The sequence below is a fragment of the Physeter macrocephalus genome, chromosome 7 (assembly GCF_002837175.3).
Source record: "Physeter macrocephalus isolate SW-GA chromosome 7, ASM283717v5, whole genome shotgun sequence".
Classification (NCBI taxonomy): Eukaryota; Metazoa; Chordata; class Mammalia; order Artiodactyla; family Physeteridae; genus Physeter; species Physeter macrocephalus.
This window is the reverse complement of record NC_041220.1, coordinates 12,096,176-12,116,432: the sequence shown is the minus strand read 5'-3', so window position 1 is coordinate 12,116,432 and position 20,257 is coordinate 12,096,176. Positions and strand designations below refer to the sequence as shown.

The 20,257-nt window shown below is 34.0% G+C and overlaps 1 protein-coding gene across 11 annotated transcripts in view; it reads right to left on the bottom strand.

Annotated features, from left to right (window-relative positions):
• CCSER1 (coiled-coil serine rich protein 1) overlaps window positions 1-20,257 on the bottom strand; it is a 1,341,341-nt gene that overhangs the window by 267,105 nt on the left and 1,053,979 nt on the right. The gene's annotated exons all lie outside the window — the stretch shown is intronic.

The following is a 20,257-nucleotide window of genomic DNA, read 5'->3' as shown; positions in this document are numbered from 1 at the left end:
CAAGACTGAACCAGGAAGAAATAAAAAATATGAATAGACCAATCACAAGTAATGAAATTGAAACTGTGATTAAAAATCTTCCAACAAAGTCCAGGACCAGATGGCTTCACAGGTGAATTCTATCAAACATTTAGAGAAGAGCTAATACCCATCTTTCTCAAACTATTCCAAAATATTTCAGAGGAAGGAACATTCCTAAACTCATTCTATGAGCCCACCATCACCCTGATACCAAAACCAGACAGAGATACTACAAAAAAAACAAAATTACAGACCAATAACACTGGTGAATATAGATGCAATAATCCTCAACAAAATACTAGCAAACAGAATCCAACAACACATTAAAAGGATCATACACCATGACCACGTGGGATTTATCCCAGGGATGCAGGATACTTCAATATACCCAAGTCAATCAATGTGATACACCATCGTAACAAATTGAAGAATAAAAACCATATGATCATCTCAATAGATGCAGAAAAAGCTTTTGACAAAATTCAACACCATTTATCATAAAAACTCTCCAGAAAGTGTGCATAGAGGGAACCTACCTCAACATAATAGAGGCCATATACAACAAACCCACAGCAAACATCATTTTCAATGGTGAAAAACTGAAAGCATTTCCTCTAATATCAGGAACAAGACAAGGATGTCCACTCTCACCACTATTATCCAACATAGTTTTGGAAGTCTTAGCCACAGGAATCAGAGAAGAAAAAGAAATAAAAGGAATCCAAACTGGAAAAGAAGAAGTAAAGCTGCCAATGTTTGCAGTTGACATGATACTGTACATAGATATTCCTAAAGATGTCACCAGAAAACTACTAGAGCTAATCAATGAATTTGGTAAAGTAGCAGGATACAAAATTAATACACAGAAATCTCTTGCATTCCTATACACTAACAATGAACAATCAGAAAAAGAAATTAAGTAAACAATTCCATTTACCATTGCAACAAAAAGAATAAAATACCTAGGAATAAACCTACCTAAGGAGGTAAAAGGCCTGTACTCAGAAAACTGTAAGACACTCATGAAAGAAATCAAAGATGACACAAACAGATGGAGAGAAATACCATGTTCTTGGATAGGAAGAATCAATATTGTGAAAATGACTATCCTACCCTAAGAAATCTACAGATTCAGTGCAATCCCTATCAAATTACCAATGGCATTTTTTACAGAACTAGAAAAAAAAATCTTAAAATTTGTATGGAGACATAAAAGACCCTGAATAGCCAAAGCAATCTTGAGGGGAAAAAACGGAGCTGGAGGAATCAGACTCCTTGACTTCAGACTATCCTACAAAGCTACAGTAATCAAAACAGTATGGTACTGGCACAAAAACAGAAATATAGATCAATGGAACAGGATAGAAAGCCCAGAGATAAATGCAAGCACCTATGGTCAACTATTTTATGACAAAGGAGGCAAGGATATACAATGGAGAAAATACAGTCTCTCCAATAAGTGGTGCTGGGAAAACTGGACAGCTACATGTAAAAGAATGAAATTAGAATATTCCCTAACACCATACACAAAAATAAACTCAAAATGGATTAAAGACCTAAGTGTAAGATCAGACACTATAAAATTCTTAGAGGAAAACATAGGAAGAACACTCTTTGACATAAATCACAGCAAGATCTTTTTTTGACCCACCTCCCAGAGTAATGGAAATAAAAACAAAAATAAACAAATGGGACCTAATGAAACTTAAAAGCTTTTGCAAAACAAAGGAAACTATAAACAAGACGAAAAGACAACTCTCAGAATGGGAGAAAATATTTGCAAATGAATCAATGGACAAAGATTAATCTCCAAAGTATATAAACAGCTCATGCAGCTCAATACTAAAAAAACAGACAACCCAGTCAAACAATAGGCAGAAGACCTAAACAGACAGTTCTCCAAAGAAGACATATGGATGGCCAAGAGGCACATGAAAAACTGCTCAACATCACTACTTATTAGAGCAATGCAAATCAAAACTACAATGAGATATTACCTCACACTGGTTAGAATGGGCACCATCAGAAAATCTACAATCAGTAAATGCTGGAGAGGGTGCGGAGAAAAGGGAACCCTCCTGCACTGTTGCTGGGAATGTAAATTGATACAGCCACTATGGAGAACAGTATGGAGGTTCCTTAAAAAACTAAAAATGGAATTATGTAAATTGGTACAGCTACTATGGAGAACAGTACGGAGGTTCCTTAAAAAACTAAAAATAGCACTACCGTATGACACAGCATTCCCACTACTGGGCATATACCCTGAGAAAACCATAATTCAAAAAGAGTCATGGACCATAATGTTCATTGCAGCACTATTTACAATAGCCAGGTCATGGCAGCAACCTAAATGCCCATCCACAGACGAATGGATAAGGAAGACGTGGTACATATATACGATGGAATATTACTCAGCCATAAAAAGGAACCAAATTGGATCATTTGTAGAGACGTGGATGGACCTAGATACTGTCATACAGAGTGAAGTAAGTCAGAAAGAGAAAAACAAATACTGTATATTAACGCATAAATGTGGAATCTAGAAAAATGGTACAGATGAACCGGTTTTCAAGGCAGAAATAAAGACACAGATGTAGAGAACAAACGTATGGACACCAAGGTGGGGGGGTGGAGTGGGATGAACTGGGAGATTGGGATTGACATGTATACACTAATATGTATAAAATACATAACTAATAAGAACTTGCTGTATTAAAAAAAATAGAAAATAAAATTCTGAAAAAACAAAACAAAACAAAACGTAAAATAAACATTTAGGAAATTTCTCAGAGAATAAATACACACTCCTGAGCCAGGACTCTTCACAGTCTAAACCAGACTTACCTTCCAAACCTCATCTTCCCTGAACATTCCATTTACATTCTCTGCTTTATTTCACCTTCTGCCTGGGTATCCTTATCTTTAGAGCAAAGATCTGTCCTCTTTAATGTCCACCAGGAAATAACCTATCCTGTAGCCTTTTCTGACCCCGAATCTTAACAATATCTTGATTTATACTGTAAAAACACAGATACAATGTTCATTTTCACTAGAATAAGAAACCAGATAAAATTTCCTCTTTAAAAACTGCACTAAAACAGAAAAAAAAGAAAAGAAGAGCAAAAAAAAAAAAAAAAAAGAAAAGAAAAATCAATTAAAAAGGAAACTGCACTAAACTACATCAAACTAAAAAGCTTCTGCATAGAAAAGGGAACGATTAACAAAATGAAAAAGGAATATATGGAGTGGCAGAAAATATCTGCAAATCATATGTTTGATAAGTGATTGGTATCTAAAATACGTAAAGAACTCATATAACTCAATAACAAAAGAGACAAACTTCTAGTTATAAAATAAATAAGTCATGGGTATACAATATATAGCATGGTGGCTATAGTTCATAACACTGGTTTGCATATTTGAAAGTGGCTAAGGGAGTAGATAGTGAAAGTTTCTCATCACAAGAAAAAAACATTCTGTAACTATGTGTGGTGACAGATATTAATTAGACTTATTGGGGTGATCATTTCGCAATTCACACAAATATCGAATCATTATGTTGTACATCTGAAACAAATATAATGTATTTCAATTAAACCTCTAAAAAATCTATACCTTTACTTTTCATACTTTTGACTTATGAGTGCCTCATTTTAGGGGGCATTATATACTTGCTTGGAGACAAACTGCATGGGATCAAATGTTAGCTCCATGAATAATTGGCTATGTGCCCTTAGGTAAGTTAGTTGACCTCTCTATACCTTAATTTCCTCACATGCAAAAATGAGGATTGTACTGGGAATTATACAAGCCCAGTCCTACCCTTTTCAGAGGTAGAAACAGCTATATATCCTAATAAATATTTTTAGTATAATTTATGTAGTGTAAAAAATTAATAAAAAGACACCTCAATTAACTATTGTTTGGAGACCAGAGGGAGAGCTCTCATGCCCAACGACAATAGCAGAGCTCAACAGGAAGAAGAACTCCTCCTCTTTCCTGGCAAGGACTCAGCCAATGAAAAGCCACGGACTCTTCGTTTACTACAGCCCTCCCAACTTCCTTCTCCTCTCTATAAAAGCATGCCCCTTCCTTTGCTCTACAGGAACTTGTAGGTGGCTCGCATGATTCAGACCCCAAACTGAAATTTTCTGTTGTCCCCGAATAAACCCAATGCTGCTGGAGAAATATCTGGCAGGTCAACATTAGTAATTATATATTATTATATACTTTAGTATATAATAATATATAATTTATAATTAATATAATTAATATATTATCTATAATTTATTAGACTAGTAAAATAAATTTAATATTTAATTCAATTATTTAATTAATTTATTTTAATTTAATATTAAAATATAATTATATGCTATACAAAATAAATGTATATATATATGTTTAGTATATAATTATTTTCAAATATATAATTTGAAAGAATTGGATTAGCTTTGCATATTCTCTTACTTTTTTTGTTACATCAAATAAAAAATAGAATTGCATTGAATCAGGGTAACCAAACATGGAGAATCAGAAGCAAACCTTATTCAATTTTACTGTCTACAGTGATATCTGACAAAACTCAATTTTATTTTTTATCTATTCTTTAAATAGATAGCTTAGTGGTCAAAATAACATGCCTCAATTCCCAGTTTGGAACAGTGATTTCTTTAGTTTCTTTCCTTATTTAGAAATTAGGTCTATAGATAATCACAATAAATAAATTGATTGAGCATTAACCATGTAGCCAGTAACGTCACAAATAAAGTATATATAATTCACCAATACTGTTTTTTTAATATTATGTTAAAGTCCAGGCATTTTAATTACAGGGTAAATTTATATCGCAGTGATATAGTATGTAAAAGATTTACCTTGTAAGAAATGTGAAAGCAGAGATCAATACGTAGATTCATTACTTACTATTTTTATATTCCCTTAATATATTTTATTCAAAATTGTCCTGTTAAATTCTTCAACTTATCAAGTTAAACATCAATTTAAATTTTAAGTGCTAATTACATTCTGAGTTATAAATTTTAAAATTCATTTATTTATTTAAAATTCATTTATTCATAAATGAATCAAAGCTATTGATAGAAGTGTAAATGAAGATTATTGCATTCTCTTTAATGAGACGTATTGTGTGGAAAAAAACCTACAATTTGTGAATGATAAAAGAGCCACTTCTATCATTTTTCAAGCACCTCAATTATCTCTTCCTTTTAAAGACCACTCAAATGCCCCAGACATATGAGCTGACCCTCCATTTGACTGCAATCTCAGTCCATTTATATTTCTATTTTGTAGCTGAATATGCAGGACAATAATTCTAATTTACCTATCTCCCAGCCTCACTGGACCAGGTGATTCCCAGGTGCAGTGACAAATGTCTCATAACCAAACAAATGAGATAATGACAGTAAGTTTGATCAGTACAGATCCTAATTGCTGAAAAAAAAATAGGAATACAATAGGAAGAAAATAGCTATTTCTGTATCCCCACCAGATAAGGATTTTCAAAAATTTAGGTATCGGTTTATTTTTCATTCTATATATTACCTATTAGAACTTGGCTGGACTGATTTGTTTTTAATCTCTGAAAGAAAGGAAACCTTGAAAAATCCTAAGAATTAATTATAGAAAAGCCTGTGATTTAATGCATATTGCCTTCCAAATCTAAACCTAAGAATCGTCATGCCATGTGGAGAAAGGGTATAGGGACCATGAAAAGGAGGTTAGTAAAAAGTGCAGGAATACGAAGGAAGGGAGATGAACAGATATGTGGAAGGAAAATGAAAAGTGGAATCATTTATCTTTAGAGTGGTAAAAATAAGGGAAAAGTTACAGATATTGACTCCCACTTTCCTATATCTGCTCTCTTCCTTATGCTGCAAACCTCATTCTCCATTTCTACCCCTAATCCTCCTCTTTCAAACTCTACACGTAATCTATTTTCAGAATCAGTCACCCTTCCATCTCTGAAGTTTGTGGGAATTTGTGTAACTTCAAACCTGATTTCGAATCAAGGTTTTGAGGAACTACTTCAGTATTTATTTTTAAAAGCCACATTGTCTTGCAAATACTTTGAAAGCGTGTTGTACTTACAGACATAAATCTTCATTTAGTTACTATAAAGCCACTAGGTTAAAGTCTTTTGCTTTAATTTAGATTTTTTTCTATAAAATATCCTAATATGAAACATATTCAAATGGCTTTTAAAGCAAGCTATGTCCAATTACTGTGATGTATGTAAAAATACAGGCAGGTTGATTCATGCTATGAAACTTAACACAAAAGAACAGACAGGGTAACTGTGATGCTCTATCACTTACGAGCTACTCATCCCCCAAATGATGAAAAAACCCATCATCGTCGTCAACAAAAATGACAAAAACCTAGAGATTTCTCATTGTATGCAATATCTATGAGTATAAATACATTTTTATAACTATTGGGAAACTATTTTTTACAAAATAACTGTTGGTGATCTTCACAAAATAATACAATTGGCATTCTATTTCAAAGTACTTAATTTTCCAGACTTCAGGAATTAAATATTAAAATTTTTTCCTTCAGAAACAAAACACCATAAAACCTTTTAGATCATAGACTATCTTTCTAATAAGTTTTTGTACTCAAAATCTTTATAGTATTTTTGGAGTTTATTTAATAATGGCTAATATTGTATTTTTCCCTTTAAAAACTTACTTTTCTTTAAAAATTCATTTTCTCTAAATTTTGTCCAACTTTCTGATACAAGAAATTTTAAAGTGCTATTTAATTCTTGTAACATTTAACATCCACCGTACTAATTGAGTTTTCTCATTTTGCTGATTTCTAAATGATTAGCAATACAGAAAATATACTTAAAGGAGTAGTGTATGGTAATATATTTCATTAGGCAGTTTAAATTATATTTTCTCTCTGTAATTACAGTGAAATGACAATGTAAGTTTTTTGGAAATTAAAGAGCCAGCCATGTTTCCCTAGTGTGTAAGCACCTCAAAGGTAGGGACTGTCTTTTAGTCATCTTGTAGGAGTGTCATCTTGTGCCTAATACGGAGCCATATTTACTGAGTTGGTGTAAAACAATGAAAAGCATTTGTACTCCAAAGGCAAAAGACAGAATTTAAATTCTGACTCTGCCACTGCACATTGTAGTATGCTCAATAGTCACCCCCAAAATATATTTCCAAATCATAACCCCCAGTTCATTATGTGACCTGATTTGGAAATAGGGCTTTACAGATGTAATTAAGCTAATGCTCTTGAGATGAGATGACATCATCTTGGATTTAGAGTGGCCCTAAATCCAACGTCTTTATGAGACAGAAAAGGAGAAGACAGAGGGGCACACAGAGGGAAGGCTATGTGAAAATGGAGGCAGAGATTGGAGTAAAGAGTCCCTAAGCCAAGAAATACTACCAAGAATTTTCTGCAGCCACCAGCAGTGAGGCAGTGGGCTTGGAATGGATTCTTCTTGGAGCCTCAAGAAGGAACCAACCCTACTGACATCTTGATTTCAGACTGCTGACCCCCAGAACTGAGAAAGAATATATTTCTGTTGTTTTAAGCCACCAAGTTTGTGATAATTTGTTAGGGCAGTCCTAGGAAACTAATACAGGACTACAGCCTCTAAGAGAGTTAGAATTCTCATTTTAAAATGGGGCTAAGGCCCACTTTTCAGATCTGTTCAGAAAATTAAATGAGGTAACTTAAACCACTTAACAGGGTGTCTGATATCCAGCGGTGCTCAAACACATTGGTGCCCTTCCTGACCACCGTTTAAGAGCAGTCTTTAAGAGGATTTCCCAAAGGAACATATCTAAAACATGTTTGTCTTAGCAAGGAGCATAAATATGATTTGTATACATTTATATAAACTACAATCCATTAAAAGGCAGTTTTCATGTATATTTCTTATATTAGTGAAGATTTAGAAACCAGCATGATGAGAATATTTAACTAAATGCAGTGAATATTAGTTAGTAAAGAATTCTGTAGCACTTTTGAATCTCTTGTAATATCAGGAACTCAGATAGACAATTTTCATCTAACTCCCTGAACGTCTGCCTTCTTGACTCTTTCATCATAGCTACTCACATTGAAATGAAGATGGAAAAATGAAATGATAAGAGAAAGGACTCTAAACTCTTAAATCATGAAGGGCCACAGGAGACATTTTGTAGCTCATAACTTGAAGAATAATTATATTCTTACATATTTAGAGACTGAATAAAATCATGCAATTTTTTAAAGCTTTTAATTTTGACAGCCTGATCCCATATTACTTTTGTTATTATGTTTAATGTTTTGCCTCTTTTGGCTGTTCCTCAACATGAGAGCAAAGAAATATACTCTTGCTAATTGTAAATAAAATTTTGACCAAAAAAAGGCTGACTGTATATCACCGTCTCTAACTTAAATAATATCTTGCAGAAACCAACATTTTAAACAGACAGAGGCTACAAAACATATATTGAATGGATTCTGACCAGCAAATTTTTATAAAAGAATCTCAATGTCCAGTGCACACTTATTTATAAGGAATGATTTTTGTCTTTCTCATGTAAATTGAAACAAAAACAATGGCCAAAAAATAAGTTAAAATGACATCATTAATTTCAGATGCTAATTGACATTTTATAGATTAAAATGATACTCTAAGAAGATTCTTGACTTAATGTAAGAATTTACTTCAATCCGTTGTAGAGATTAATAATAAAGATTTCTCGATCAAATGAGTTCCATATATCTATTATGTCTACCGACTTTCTGAATTCTATATAGCCCCTGAAAGTTAAGATGTTAAGTTAGGATGTTAAGAATATAAAAATTCCATTTATAGAAGTTCACGATATCGCTCTCAATGAGACTTAGCAGTACAGCCAGGGTTGCGAGGAGGTGGGTGGTGATAAGAAGGGCCACTACGGAATGTTCTGTGGGAGTCTCCCAGGAAACGTTTCCTCAGCACATTTTGGCCTCCCAAAACTGTACCCATCGTCTTTCAGATGTGAAAACAGCCAAAGAATGAACTGATTTTTTTCAGGGACAGGTTCATGTGAAAGTTGTGTAGGGTTCAACATCAATTTATTGATTTCCAGTTAGATTGTCACTGCTAAGAAAACCAGATGCTTAAGGCCCTCAGACCCCAGCCTCATATCCTCTTTATAGATGTTACATGGGAAAGCAGATCACAGATCTTAAGAAGTGTGCCTATGGAGCATGGAATAACGCAGACAAGAAAATGCTTGAGCATTGAGCTAAGTTTATGAATATGCCCATTTCCACAATAAATTATACCTACTATAGGGATCAACAATTCAAGTGTTTCCTGGATTGTTCATGAAGGGGTACTCGAAGGCTTGATCTTTTGACTATTTTTCTGGTTTTTTTTCTTTCTTTTTTTTTTTCCTTTGGTTTGTTGTAATGACTACTTCAGATTGATGACGTCTGCATTCCTTAGATATCATAATATATTGAGGTCTAATACAGCCACATTTGAAGAGTCATATCAGATTTTTCCAACTTAAGGGAATTTGCTTATGAAGACCCAGATATATTATGTATCGATTTTAGTCCTGAGGCCAATCATAATTTCAAATGTTTATGTCTCTTAGAGAATGCTTTATTATATATTTATATAGGATGCATATTTTTAATTTTAAAGGCTGGGCAATGTACCAGATCAACATGCTATGAACGATAAACGAGTCACGTGTCTCCAAATGAACAAATTAAGGGATACATTTGACACATTAATTGTTTTAGGCCAACACGGAGCCATTTGTGACAAATGCAGTGTTTGTACATTAGGATTCTTAGTGTACTGAAAATACCTAAGACTCACCCAGAGATTATATGTGTGACAACAAAATGAACTCATTTTATTTAACTAATACTTTAAATTATCAAAAATGGTGATACTAATATTTTTATGTACATTGTAATTAATTCTATAATAATGACTTTAAAAAAATTTTCCTAAGGATCTAAATAGTACATTTAGCATTCAAAGGAAGACTTAACATGGATACTTATTGACTTGTGGTAAAGACGTTGAATTTCCTGGTTTATTTTTTAAGAAGAAAAAAATATATTTTTGATCTATATTCATATCCGATAATCTCTAATTCTTTGACATAAAGATTAGATTCTAAGTAATATGTTCCTCATTTCACAACAAATTGAGAAATGGACTTAAAATAGTTTACAGGTTATGTGAGTGATCTAGCAATGTTTATTTGAACATAATCTTGTGCAAACAAAAATAACCTAAATTTTAATAAAAAATCAGGGTCTTTTGCCAATTAGAAGAGAACACAGGCAAAACATTCTCTGACATAAATCACAGCGATTTTTCTTAGATAAGTCTCCCAAGGCAAAAGAAATAAAAGCAAAAATAAAGAAATGGGACCTAATCAAACTTATAAGCTTTTGCTTAGCAAAGAAGACCATCAACATTTCTATGAAATGGGAGAAAATATTTGCTAACAATGCACCTAACACGGGATCAATTTCCAAAATATACAAACAGCTCATACAACTCAATATAAGAAAAACAAGAAACCCAATCAACAAAGTGGGCAGAAGACCTAAATAGACATTTCTCCAAAGAAGACATACAGACGGCCAACAGGCACATGAAAAGCTGCTCAACATTGCTAATTTTTAGAGAAATACAAATCAAAACCACAATGAGGTATCACCTCACACGAGTCAGAATAGCTATAATCAAAAAGTCTACAAATAATAAATACTGGAGAGGTTGTGGAGAAAAGGGAACCCTCCTACACTCTTGGTAGGAATGTAAATTGGTGCAGCCACTTTGGAAAACAGTATGGAGGTTCTCTCAAAAAACTAAAAATAGAACTATCATATGATCCAGCAGTTCCACTCCCGGGTATATATATGAAAAAAAACAAAAACACTAATTCAAAAAGATACATGCACCCCAATGTTCATAGCAGCACTATTTACAACAGCCTAGTCATGGAAACAACCAAAGTGTCCGTCAACAGACAAAGGCATAAAGAAGTTGTGTTATACTTATACAATGGAATATTATTCAACATAAAAAAGAATGAAATATTGCATTTGCAGCAACATGGCTGGCCCTAGAGAATATCATATTAAGTGATGTAAGTCAGACAGAGAAAGACAAATATTATATGATAGCACTCATATGTGGAGTCTACAAAATAATACAAATGAATCTATTTACAGAACGGAAACAGATTCACAGGCTTAGAAAACAAACTTATGGTTACCAAAGGGGAAAGGAGCAGGGGGAGGGATAAATTAGGAGTATGGGATTAACAGATACACACTACTGTATATAAAATAGATAAGCAACAAAGATTTACTGTATAACACAGGTAACAATATTCAATATCTTGTGATAACCTAATGGAAAATAAACTGAAAAGGAAATTTTATATATATATATATATATATCTGAATCACTTTGCTGTACACCTGAAATTAGCACAATATTGTAAATCAACTGTACCTCAATTAAAAAAAAAATAGCAATACTTGCTGCTGTGAATTTAGTTTGACCTACAGCAGAGAAACTGACCCTTTCCAGCACTGCAAGGAAATACTTCAATTGCACAAGCACCCAACCCTTCAGCCCTGTGAGCTATGCACAACCGCTCAAAGAAGCTGTGTTCTGGACTCTGCCATCCTCTCCACATGCTGCTCCATCTACCTGGACTTGTTATTGTTCACATCGTTTACCTGCTTAACTTTTATTCATCCTTTACGAGTTAATTGGGTATCATCTCCTAGTTTGATAGAAAGAGGAAAACTTTCCACAAAATTTAGAAAAAAGATGGTAGCCTGATAGAAATTTTAAGAAAAAGAAGCTTGAAAGAAGATACAAGAAAAATGGTTTAGAATCCCAGCTTTGTCAGTAAGACTTGGACTTTGGTAAATCACTTAATCTCTCAAGGATTTGTTAGTGATATGGATGGATTGGAATAGATAATCTCTAGGATTTATGGAATTTCTAATTCCATATTATTACCCTATGACAATTTCTTATATTCTCTGCCTACTTGGGAACTTTGAACCTATTTGCATCTTCAAGAAAACTCATAACAGTTTAAATTAAATTCATCCTTAAACTCTATGATATCAACTGGCCACAACTACTAAATATAAATTATATTTTCTAACATATTTCTTTAATATGTTGCTTTATTCTAGGCTTTCATTTCTATGTCATTCGTGGTCTTAACACTTATATGTAAACTTTAGTAAAGTTAGGATCCAGCACCTTGTGAGTGCTGACAGATATTTATTAATAAGTAGAAGGCAAAAAATGATAAAATAACATATATGAACAAGTACAGAGAAAATCTTACTCCTTTAATAATTAGATGTTGGTTAATGATCAAAACAACTTCCAAAGTTCTAAGAGTGTTCTGATTATTCCTAACTCTTAAAGGTAGTAACTTAATTCATTTACTTAGCTCACTCTTTATTTAAAACAAAAATATGAAAGCAAGTTCATATTCCTTTTATTCTACATTATAGTATTAGCCCCAAATATTCCTTGCCTATTAAATTTTGAACTTCAATTTCCAATCCTTTTTAAAAAAATTTTTTTATTCATTTTTGGCCACATTGGGTCTTTGTTGTTGCACGCAATGAAGTTGTGGCGAGAGGGGGCTGCTCTTCGTTGCAGTGCACTGGCTTCTCATTGCGGTGGCTTCTCTTGTTGTGGAACATGGGCTCTAGGCACATGGGCTTCAGTAGTTGCAGGATGCGGGCTCAGTAGTTGCGGCACGTGGGCTCTAGGGCACGTGGGCTTCAGTAGTTGTGGCTCGTGGGGTCTAAAGCTCAGGCTCAGTAGTTGTAGCGCACGGGCTTAGTTGCTCCGCGGCATGTGGGAATCTTCCCAGACCAGGGATCGAACCCGTGTCCCCTGCATTGACAGGCGGATTCTTAACCACTGCACCACCAGGGAAGTCCCTTCCAATCCTTAAATGTTGTCACTGTGTTTTAGAATAATTTCTAATGTTTTAATTACAACAAGAATATGCTAATTTTCATAAGAGTGGACTGTGACCACGTGACAATACATGTTATAGTCACTGAGGTATAGAAATATGCAATAGCAAATGAATCCCTGGATCATTCAGATTTTAGTAATACTGATTCCTGCCTCTCCTCTGTATCTTATTGCATTCCCAGTTTCTGCTTTATCATTGACTTTAAATACCCATTATAAAACTGTATTAACATATAAATGTATACATACACAGAAAAAAAGAAATACCTACAAAATAACTATTATAGAGGTAGGAGGCATAAACTACCAAAATATTATAATTATGATTGCTATAGACTGAATATTTGTATTCCCTCAAAATTCATATGTTGAAAACTCTTCCTCAATGAGATGATACTTGGAGGTGAGGCCTTAGAGAGGCAGAGTCCTCATGAATAGGATTAGTGCCCTTATGAAAGAGACACCAGAGAGTTCCCTCGCCCCTTCTGCCCCATGAGAAGTGAGAAGCCAGTGTGAACCCGGAAGTGGGATCTCATCAGACACCAACTTTGCTAGCTCCTTAATCTTGGACTTCCCAGCCTCCAGAACTGTGAGAAATAAATGTTTGTTCAAGCCACCAAATCTATGGTATTTTTGTTATAGTAGTTGGAACAGACTAAGATAATAATTATTTTTGTAATACCTTAGTAGTAAGTATAATTTAATCTAACTTAAGGTTCACAAATTAAATCATAACATTTCATAAATCACATAGGAATACAGAAGAGATCTATATGTGATTTTTCAAAGAAAGTTTATTTTTAGTTCCATTTATTCTATTTCCAGTGCTATTCTTTTACTCCTTTAACATTCCTTATAGTGGAGGTATGCTGGCAATGAATTTTCTCAGTATTTGTTTTTCTGAAAAAGTTTTTATTTTCATTTTTGTAAGATATATTCACTGAACTATAAATTCTGTGTTGCCAGTTGGTTTTTCCCTTTCAGAACTTTAAAGATGTCACTTTATTGTCTCCTGGCTCACAGGGTTCTTGATGAGAAGTCTGTATTCTCATCTTTGTTCCTCTGTATGTAATGTATATTTTTTCTTCCTCTGGCTGCGTTCAGACTTTGTTTTTCAGTAGTTTGAATATGATATTCCTGGGTGTATTTTTTATTCTTCTTTATCTGTTTGGTGCTCTTTAAGCTTATTGGAGCTGTAATTTGGTGTGTGCCATTAATTTTAGAAACTCTGTGGCCTTTATTTCTCAAATTTTTCTTTTGTACTGCTCTTTTTCTCACCAAGATTTCAGTTACACATAAGTTAGACCACTTCTTGTTGTTCAACAGCTCTTGAATATTCCTTTTTTTTTTTTTTTTTTTGCTCCTTCCCATTTCTTTCCTATTGTGTTTCAGTTTGGGTAATTTATATCCACCTACTTTCAAGTTCATTGATTTTGTCCTTGGCTATGTTGAATATACATGTAAGACCATCACAGGCATTCTTCATCTGTTACTGAGCTTTTAATATCTAGCATTTCTATTTGATTCATCCTTACAGTTCTATCCCTCTGCTGAAGTTGTACTCCTGTTCTTGCATGTTGTCAAACTTTTCCATTAGAGTATTAACATATTAATTATTGTTACTTTAATTCCCCTTTCTGATGTTTCCAACATCTGCATAATATCTGAATCTGATTCTGTTGATTCTTTCATCCCTAGGCAGTGTGTTGTTTTTTCTTGCTTTTCCTTGTGCCGTCAAATTTTTGTGAGAGCCAGACATATCGTGTGGGACATTAGAGACATTGGTAAATAAATTGTATGTCTGGAAATGGGCATGCCATTCCTTCTGCTAAGGCTTTAGGATGGACATTTATGTCAACTTAGGCAGAACTGAACTGAGTTTGTCACTGTTGTTGTGGTTACCCAGAGCCTTCAATTTTCTCTAATGATATCTGGTATTTAGGGTAGGAACCGATTTGTCAGGGACTTTCTTAAATGTATGGTCCACCTTCACCTTTAGTCTCTCCTTTGCATGGTGCTTCAGAGGACTCTTGTAACACTCCCAGCCATATTCTCTGATGACTTATAACTCACTGCTTATCAGTCTGTGGTACAAAGAGTGAGGCAATCTCTGCTCCTCTGATTGAGCCTAAATCTTAGGAAGGCACCGTGTCCCAGGGCCTCACAGATGTGGCCTTCCTGGTGTTTGTCTTCTCCCGCAGCTGTTCTGGGTCCATCATGTATTCTTGGCCCTGATCCAGGAATAAAGGATCTTTTCCTGTTCCCTTCTCTAAGCTGCAATGGGTTTTCACCTGTGTATTGCTTTCCCCCCTGAATTTTAGGCTTTTGTTCTATATGGACAATAGGGAAGAAGCATCTGGGTGGTTTTGTGCCTTTCCTATAGTAGCTGCAGATCCTGTCTTTTGACCTTTAGCTCAAGAGACACTTCCTCAGGAATCTTGCCAATATTGTAATGTGAGCATCTAGTGAGGACTGTAGAGAAGATCCTATAAGTGGTGTAAATTTTCATTATATTTATCTTCTCTTGATAGGCTACATTTCCCCCTTACCAATTAGTTGACCGGAATTTCACATGATTCTTAGTGTTATCTGACTGTGTCTGCTACATAGGGTCTCTCCTTGCCAAGTACTTGTCTTTACGTCTATCTTAGGTTAACTGATTGCCCTGTGACTGTAGCTCTCTGATGGTTCAAGAAACATGAATTTATATTCTCTCTAGGATTTCTGTTATTATTTTAAGAGTAGGAACAATGCTCTTTCCAGCATTCTACATCTCAAGCTGAAACCAGAGCATCTATGTACAGTTTTAACATATATTCATTATCTAAACAAATTTAATAGCCTAGAATGATAATCACAATTATGTATACATCAAAGGAAATGCCTTTTTCTTTCTTTCTATTGTAACCAAGCATAGCTTTTTACTTTTTAGCCGCTCAAAATTGTAACCTCAATTAAATGTAAAACCATTACTTCGGACTCAAAAGAAAGACAATATTTAACATTTTCCTTGTAAATCATAGGATTATAACATATACTACATTTTTCTTTTGCACCTTTCCCCCTTTCTAGCAATCTATTGTATTAGCTTGTCTTCTATTAGTGGTATATTGATGATTTCATCATGCCATTTAAAACTTTTCCTTTCTGTTTTCTTTCTGACTGAAACCTCTTTTCCGAAGAAGGGAACTTCCTCAATCCCCGATATATATGTGTATTGAACTGTGAACTTATAAACACAGTGTATTTGCCTTTGTTCCCTAAGAATGCAGAACCAGATAAGCGTTGCTTTACTCATGTAAGGTTTGTAGCAACCCTACTAGATGTGTCTTCCGAAGGTGTATTTCAAAGACAGTGATAGGACATTTCTGCTAGTTCTCACTACTATTGAAACCACTTCCTTTGTTGCTTCCAAGCACAGCAAAGAAAGAAGAAAACAAGTAAAATGGAAGTTACATCTAAAATAGGATGATAAATAATGGAAAGATAGTGTGTGGGATGAGAGAGACAAAAGAAAGGGAAATGAAAACAAATAAACTGATAAACCAAGAAGGAAAGGAATAAATCAGAAGGCACAGTGAGAACAGTAGTTTGAAAAATCTGTTCTTACACAGCCAGCTCAGCATCTTAAGACCATTCATTCTGACTTTGAGATTTATATTATTGTAAACGAATACTTTGCTCCCCTTTCTTACTGAATTTGTTGTTTTTCATCACTTGCTGATGAAATCAATTTGGAATTTTTAAAAATGCTCTTTAGCTCTAAAAAGAAGGAAAAAGAAACTTGATTGAAAATTAGGGGAGGTAAATTAAAACAAATGAGACAGAAACATACTTTGGAAAATTGATAGTAAAAACTTTTCTTGATAAATTGAATAAAAAATGGTTAACTATTTCATAGAATACTTTTATATTTTCAAGGACTGATTGACGTATAATGTGCAAAAGCCTATGGAAGTATTTAATCTTTTGATCACATGTAGCAAAAATAATTTCCCTTTATTTTTAGGGTAATTCTTCAACTACTTTTCAAACAATAAAAAGCATGTTTTTATGTTTATGACCTCCCTTGTAAATATATAGTTTCAGTTCTATTTGTGTTATAAAGGAAACTTCTATCTGATTCTGAGTAGGAAGGGAGTATGATTATCACGTGTAGCCATTTCAGTTAGGTTGACATTCAACTATCTGGAGAATGTCAGCTAAATTAGGTAACTGCCATTGAATAGACTACTTGTATATATTTGATGTTCCTTTCTTTCATAAATTGGGAAACAATGAATCCATGTTGCGAAATACAAAAATAAAGCACTTAATTATTTTAGCCAAGTCATTTTTGAACTGTTGCATGCATTTTGAAATTTTGTGTTCACGGTTTTTATATTTACGGCTTAGTAAATTTTGGAATCAGTTTATTAAATTTTAGAATAGTCTCTTGAAAAAGATAACAAGACACATCTGTTAGAAATACATGGTCCTGTAATTTGGAGCTCTTAAAATGGTTACTACTGTAAAATGGAAAGCAATAACCATTGTAAAATCAATTCTTGTATTTTGAATCGTTGGGATAGCATTTTATGGATCAAATCTTTGCAAAAATTTATTCAAATATTATACATCTCAATGCATACAAATTTAGAGTTAGTCTTTACCAGCATATGATAGCACTTTACTCACTAAAGTTGATTATAACTTTTAAAATGTAAACCAGTAGGAAACTAAGAAGGCAATATCACTTGAATAGATGATGTATCCTTTTAAGCATTTAATAATAAAAAATGTACTATTAACATTCATAAAACTTTTCAAGACTCCCTCTTCCCCAAGTTTGTTAATCATTCTGCAAGCATCTCTCTGAAAATGATAAGTATTAACCAAGACAATAGTTCTCCAATTTAATTCTGATCAACTAAGTAATAAATAAAGACATATTTGAGTGGGCCTGTTAATTAAAAGCCACATAATGTTTCCTGAGATGGAGATGTGAATCTTCTCATTGTAGAATCACAGCCTTTCCAATTACCTCATCATCTAGGCAATCCCTCTTTGCTGCTAGATTCTGTTTTGGGTTATGACAAAAGAGAACTGTTAAAAATGGATATGTTTTTGAAATAAAGTGACAGCCATAAAACAAGGAAGCCCTTAATACTGAATAAAAAATGAATAAAAGTTTGGTTAATTGTAACTTCAAGAAAGTATTAGTTACCACTTCTGACATAGTCAAAAATAGAAAATACTAGAATCAGGAATCAACTGTAAGATATCTATATAGGTATTGATTTTAGGGAATAGGGTAGGAATAAAGACATTTAATATTAACATTGTGATGTTCATGTGTAGAATAAAACATTCAGGCTTTCGACATAATATCTTTAATAATCACCACAATTACAAATACTTAAGGAGTCTCTACTAATAGGTAATTCAGAGATCCGAAGACTTGTACTTGACCAAAAGGAAATGTGATAGTTAGCGTTCCAAATTCACGTCTTATAAGTTTACTATTTCCAAGTCCCCATGCTTAAGAGAGTAATACCCATTTTATGGTCTTATCCATTGAGGCACAGGAAACATTTCAATTTTAGGTCCTTAGACTTAGAGAACTTAGAGAAACCATCCATCATTTTATTTTTCCCTTTGCTTTTTGTAGGAGTCACTCTCATTTAACTAGAACCAATGATCTGAACTCTCAAATATCCAGTATTATTTTCAAATTATACATTTTGATTTTGTAAAAGTGAGAAATATGTTTAGTCCAAATTGAAGACCGTACTTCCATAACCTTTATATTTCCACTCATGATATCATGGCATGTATAATGAATTCACATTCCCCAAAGTTTCTAGTAACAATATTTTCTCTATCTCCATAACAATAGCTATTCCTTTGTCTTTAAGGCAATCTAACTTATATGCACAATAATGACTTTCTACTTTAAAAAGAGGCAAATTTAAAAAAAAAAGAATACATTTTATCTCACTGGTGCTCTGGCTATAGTTTTCAATTTTTATCAGTTAATACTGTAACTCAGCAGGGACCCTATTGGGCCTTCCGAGGGTAGACCCCACCCCCCATGTCCTCTGCTTGCCTCTTACGTGTAGAAAAGCTATAGTTTCCCAGGCCTCCTCAGAGTCACATAAGCCTGGCTCAAGAATTAATGAGCGAAAGGATGTAAACATGTAGTGACGAAAATAGCAGTTGGGCCAGGAGAACTGGTAAGAATTTAAACAGTAAATCAGCCATGTGGCAGTCACAGAATCTTCAGTTCCTCCCTGAGGGACACAGATGGCAGTGCCTGGTACACACTCCTGACTTGTCTCATAGATGCTAAAAACCCCACCAAATGGAAGACGTTAACTACATGATGACCATGAGCACTTAACCCCCAGACCTACTGGAGGCTGAGGATTGATAAGGTTTACCCCTGTGACACCACCCTGTTACCTCACCATCAACGAACCAGAGAATTGTACACGAGCTGATCACATACCCTGTAACTACCTTCCCTCACCTTGCCTTTACAAATGCTTCCCTGAAACCCATCAGGGAGTTTGGGTGTTCTGAGCATTAGCTGACCTGAACTCCTTGTACAGTGCCTTACAATAAATGTTAGACTTTCCTTCACCACAAGCCGGTGTCAGTAGATTGGTTTTACTGCTCTCGTGGGCTAGAGGACCCAAGTTTGGTTTGGTGATAATACTGCACCAATACCTACATAAAAGAAACCATACCTTCAGTATATTTTAGAAAGTTAGATGATAGAGAAATAGATAAAACGAAATAACAGCAAGGGATAGTTTTAGACCTGTTGATGATTATTTAACTTTAGAGGAATATTTAATATATCTAAATCCCATCTTCTATTCACATTAGCAGTTCTTTCCACTACAACTTTATGCATAAGAATCCAAACGTGTAACACTCTTTCATGAAAAAGAAGGTACTACAGTGCATATTTCTGTTTGTTCCTTAAGCATCTTTATAATGGTATAAGGTGCTGTAGGTTTTTTGTTTGTTTTTTGTAATTGATTCACAGATCCTTCTCAGTGAACGTCATCGAATCATATATTTCTTTTGCCAATAGTGAAGAAAAGCATTATGCAAACAGGACTGCACCTTTGAATCACCTTTAAAACCATATTAAGATGAATCTACTTGGCATTTATTGCTAGGCACAACAATTAGAATCACGTGGTATTGCTGTAGCAG